The sequence below is a fragment of the Canis lupus genome, chromosome 2 (assembly GCF_011100685.1).
Source record: "Canis lupus familiaris isolate Mischka breed German Shepherd chromosome 2, alternate assembly UU_Cfam_GSD_1.0, whole genome shotgun sequence".
In the NCBI taxonomy this organism is placed as follows: Eukaryota; Metazoa; Chordata; class Mammalia; order Carnivora; family Canidae; genus Canis; species Canis lupus.
In genome coordinates this window covers 1,587,512-1,593,511 of record NC_049223.1, presented here as the reverse complement: position 1 = coordinate 1,593,511, position 6,000 = coordinate 1,587,512, and positions in this window count along the sequence as shown.

The window sequence follows — 6,000 nt, the reverse complement described above, 5'->3', positions numbered from 1 at the left end:
AGAGTTTGGGAAGACTGACACAATCAGAGAGAGTAGGATAAGATACAAGAGAAAAGGGAGCTATAGAGAACTCCAGGATGTAATAGAGGTTCCTTTGAGTCTTTGGCTGAAAATGAAGATGCAAATGCATAGAGCAAAGCTTTATATGGTCAGGAAATAGAAGTCCTAATCTGAACAATTCCTAGGCCTCATATAGACTAGGGAGACAGATTCTGGCCCGCCAAAGTGAAGCTAGCTTGTTAAATAACTGGAAGATTCAATGAAGACTTTAGAAATGTAATACTGTCTTAAGGGCCAAACTAGATCCACTAGAACAGAGCTTAAAATAAGCTTCAGGAAGATCAAGCTAATAATCAAACAACTTAACTGCCTGTCAAATCAATTCAATACTTTTTGAAGGGAAAGAAAACCCAGCATTCAACAATGTAACACACGCAATGTCCAGCATTCAATAAAAATAACTAGACATTACAAAACAGGAAAATGTGACCCACAAAGAGAAGAAAAATGAGTCAATATGTATAGACCCAGAAATAATAGGTTCAGATTATAGAATTAGCAGACAAGGACTATAAGATCAATTATTCTAAATAAACTCAAGAATTTAAAAGAAAACAAAAGTAATGAGGAAAATGACTATATTAACATCAGAAAAATACTTCAGGACAAGGAACATTACTAGAGATCAAGAGGGACATTTCATAATGAGAAAAGGGTCAATTAATAAGATGTAAAAATCTTAATAGGTATGCACCTGATAAAAAAAATAACTTCAAATCACATAAACTAATCAATCAGGAAATAGCATCTATAGCTGCAGTTTTAAATTAGAAAGGGAAATACTACATGGCTATTTGCAAGGTCATCTTTACTACCATATATCCTGGGGCATTATTGGGGGGAACAGAAGAACAGTTTGACAGATTTGGCTTCGACTTCAGGGAGCTTACAATAAGGTTGAAATACAAAACACACACACACACACACACACACACACAGCAATTAAAAGATTAAAAGATATGTCTCATGCATTTTTTCTTAAGATTCTGCCTTTCAATTTTTGTATCAAATGTATCATTAGCTCTTGTTGGCTATTATATATCTTTAGGTATTAGTTCTTGGTCTTACAAACATTGTAGTAGCTATTTAGTCATCCCTGCTATGCCCAAGTGGCTATTTGACCCTTCCTTCCAAGTTCAGCTAGAACTCTCAGAATTGGGAACCTGGTAGAGGATCATTGTTAATATTACTTAAGACCAGAGATCTACTTTAGAATCCCAATAAATCTTTCAACAAGCTGTTGCAGGCCCCTTACCTGCTTTCCACCCTTTGGAAGCAAGCAGTGAGCCCTCAGTGCACTCACATTAGGAGAATACTTCTGAAAAATAGATTAGTTCTCAGGGTGATTCACACTCATTATAGTTAATTAAACCAGTCCCACCTGTGGAAGGAGCCACTCCTTGGGAAAAATCATTCTTAAAAATCCACTTTACACACACAATTTAATCTTTTAAAATTCAGTCAGATTTCCCAAGAAAACTTCCTCGAGGTAGTGTTGGGATTAGAATGGATTATTCCTAAAAGAACTTTTCCATGAATCCAAACTCAGCTAGCAGGAAGAGTTCTTTATTGCCTTTTAATTAATGATTGAACTTATTTATGCCACTTCTTTCCAAGAAAGATCAAAGTAGCTCACCAACAAACCTGTTATAGATCTTAGCTGGTTCCAGAAAGGAACTTCCCAAAAGATAAGTCTCATCTAGTGTTGCCTGGGAATGAGAGCTTCTCTATGAAGCTTTCCCTAGGTTTTCTGGTTGCTCCCATCTCTTTGTAATATGGAAAGACTATGGACTTTGTTTTTTTGTTTTGTTTTGTTTTGTTTTGTTTTTATGATAGTCACACACAGAGAGAGAGAGAGAGAGAGAGAGGCAGAGACACAGGCAGAGGGAGAAGCAGGCTCCATGCACCGGGAGCCCGACGTGGGATTCGATCCCCGGTCTCCAGGACCGCGCCCTGGGCCAAAGGCAGGCGCTAAACCGCTGCACCACCCAGGGATCCCCGACTATGAACTTTGGAATCAAATAAATTGAGAAAGAATCCCAGCTTTGCCACTATAACTTGTGTGATCGTAGGCAGTCATGAAACATTATGGAGCCTTATTTTCTTCATCTATAATGTGGCTGTGTACATGCACACTACAAATACTAGTTCTCTTCTTAATGCTCATCTTATACCTCTATCACAGGCCTTATCATTCATTACTCTTCAAGACCATGTTTTAGACCTTCTGGAATCTGGAAAGTTGGTCACCATTCTTACATTTAGAATTGTACTTGTCTGCCTCCCCCTCCTTGATGAAAAGGGCTGTGTCTTATTCCCCTATGTCCTTATCTGGACAAGTGTCTGGCATAGAGTTGATGGTATTATTATTTTTGAATGAAACCCTCACTCTTCTTCAGAGGCACTCGATAAGCACTAAATTAGAGAAGAAAAAAACAAAACAAATTTTTAAAACTCCTCTGGGTTTCTCTTACAGCTCACTCACAGCTGAGGACATAGTGCTCTTATAGGGGTACAGAGTGAAGAGGTTTGATGTCAGGCCCTGGGTTCAAGTTCCTGTTCTTCCACCTATTAGTTGGATAAACTTGAGCCATCAAATAAAGGAATATGTGAATCAAAAACACAATGAGATATCACCTCATGCTTTTAGGATGGCTAAACTCAACAACACAAGAAACAACAGGTGTTGACAAGGATGTGAAGAAAGGGGAACCCTTTTACAGTGTTGGTGGGAATGCAAACTGGTGCAGCCTTCTGGAGAACAATACGGAGGTTCATCAAAAAGTCAAAAATAGAAAAAATAGAACTACCCTGGTAGCAATTGCACTACTAGGTATTTATCTCAAGGATACAAAAGTACTAATTAGAAAAGGTACATGCACCCCAATGTTTATAGTAGCTTTATTTACAACAGCCAAATTATGGAAAAGGCCCAGATGTGCATCAACTGATGAATGGATACAGAAGTTGTGGTCTATCTACAATGGAATATCACTCAGCCATATAAAAAAGAATGAAGTCTTATCATTTACAACAATGTGAAGGGAGCTAGAGAGTATTATGCTAAGCGAAGTCAGAGAAAGACAAACACTATATGATTTCACTCATACATGGAATTAAAGAAACAAAACAAATGAGCAAAGGGGGAAAAGGAAACAGAGACAAACCAAGAAAAAGACTCTTAACTGTAGAGAACAAACTGATGGTTACCAAAGGGGAGGTGGGGGGGCTGTTATGTAGGTGATGGGAATTAAGGCGTGCACTTGCTGTGATGAGCACCAGGAGCATGGGAGCGCTGAATCACTGTACTGCACACTTGAAACTAATATTACACTGTATTTTAACTAATTGGAATTTAAATTAAAACTTTAAAAAGATAAATTAAATAAAGGAATGTGTATACACTGGCCAGGTCAGGCCTGGCTCATGGGAAGGACACAGCATTTTTTTTTTTTTTTTCTCTGAGCTGTCCCCTACTCTTAAGCAAATCATACTCTTAGATATAAAAGTGATACTCTTGATAGTTGATGCTGCCTGATCCAACTCTGCATTATTACCCAGTCACTCTATTTTCAACTCTTGTCCATTTTCCTCACACTTAATTTTTCTGCTTTGTTGTTTGTCTTTGCTTTCATATGGAAATAGAGCTTCGTTATTGCAGGGCTAGTTTCCGCAGAGGTCCTTGCTGTACCAACTGCATTACGGCAAATGAAATAGATACTCCCTACCTTCCTTTCATTTTGTTCCTTAAGAGAAAACTCAAGTTAAAAAGATTGCTTGAGGAGATCCCCTGTCTCTCAGATTGCTGATGGGCAGGGTGGGATATTGGCTCTGAGACAAATGAGCTGTCGCCAGCTCTTTGAGACACCACTGTCTAGGGCTTCTGAATATATCCTTCATTTGTAACAAACAGGCTAATCACTCGTTGCAAATCAAAGAGGTTGTGAATAGTTGGAGAGTTAGCATTTAACAGTTGTGAGTTTTAAAATAGATCAAATTCTTTCATTCCCTCTTCTAGTATTTCATGGTAGAGAACAGGCACAGAGAAACATGGGGGCGGGGGGAATGAACTGGTTCATTCTTTATTCATTTAACACTGAGCTCACATAATGTAGCAGCCACCCAGTGTCTTCCTCCCTTCCATCCATGTGGAAAAGTTGGGACAAAATGGTTGATGACAAATGTCTAATTCCCAGGAGGGTTGAGTCAGGAAGTGTTCAAAGTGCCTCTGGTGTGCTGTGACTGCCCTGTCCATTGAGCAAAGGGAAAGAACTCCTCTAGCTGGTTCACAAAAGGGCCATGCCTTTATGAAAAAAAAAAATAAATAATGAGGCAAAAGCCATAGGAGAGACAAGAAAAAGTGACCTTAATTCTAGTTACCATTTAATGAATGCATGCACTGTGCCAGACTATTTACATGCTGTATCTTGTTTAATTCTCTTAACAACCTGAGAGGTAGGTGCTACTATGATCCCTGTTTTGCAGCTGAGGAAATAAGACCCAGACTAAGTGGTGAGTCTAAGACTCAAATCCACATTTTCCCACTGTATTCTTACTACTCTTGATTGCTAAGTTGAACTGATGCTCAGCTGAGAAGCAATGAGCATAAAGGAAGCTCACAAGTCAGTAAGGAGAACCTGATTCTGGTTGTGATCTTGAGGGGGCTGAGGTGGTAAGGCAGACCGGCTGGGCAGGAGCATACACAATCGATACTACCCAGTGTTGCAGGTCATGAGCATAAACACAAAATGCTACATAAGAACGAATGAGGACACCTAACCTGGTCTTGGACAAAGGAGAAGGAAGTCTCTGGAAGCCAGCCACAGAGAGGGTAAGGTGCCCTATATATAGGAAACAGCTGTGGCAGGTCTCAGAGGCGACACAGGTCATGGGAACTGCAAGAAATTCAGGTCTTTTGGTGAGCACAAGGCAGGGCTAGGGAGAGGAGAGGCCAGGTCTCACAGGGGCCGGGGAGCTCTGCTTGACTTCATCCTGGAAGCGATGGGGATACCCTAAAGAGCACTGAGCAGTGAAATTTTTTTTTAAGTGTTTAAAGTAAATTGAATGCTGCAATTTTGCCTTGGGTGAGGTGGGTATTGGTGTCATTCACTTAGAGAACACAGGAAAAAGTGCGGTGTGTTAGGACATGTGAGTTTGAGGTATAAGCTCTGCAGGTGATGTCCAGAATTGAGCTGAACTCACAGTTTCTTATTTTCCCATATAATGCAATTCTGAAAATTCTCACCAAATGAAATATGTGAGAGACCAGTATCATCTGTTTCTGGAGAGCTTTAAAGAAGAAAAATCTGTGTTTATGATGCAATTGTGATTTTTTTTCTTTCCTTTCTAGACTGAACACAGAGCGTAAATCTAATTAGCTCTTTGTTGAGGCCAAAGATTTGCCCCTTTGGGTCTCATCAGTGACTCCTTATCTGTGGCTCAACTCTGTGAGGTCAATGAGATCTTTGTTTCGGGTTGCTAATAGTATCACTTTTATTTTCCAATTTTCTGCTACCTTTTCCAAAATAACAAAGGCAAATCATGAAATCAGGGAGGAATTTGGTGACTGCCTCATAATTTGCCCTCAGATCCTAGCTAAGAGACTAGATTCTTCCAGGAGGTCTTCTCTAATGCGCCTGTGAGCCAGGTATTCCTTCCAGTGTTCCCACAAAGCAGCACCCCATACTTTCCTTCTGCTGTATCTCTCACACTTTACTGCCACTGATCATTTACTGCATTTAAAAATTATCTTTCTGCCACAGGCAGGAGCCCAATGAAAAACCATTAGCTTTTTCTTAATTGCTTTCCCAAAACTTGACAGAGTTGTTAGTGGGTGCTCAATATATTTGAAATGAGTGAATCCTCAACTCCATGAAGTAGGTATTATCGTCTCCTTTTTGAACATAACAAAGTAAGCAAGTTCAGATAATTAGATATTTA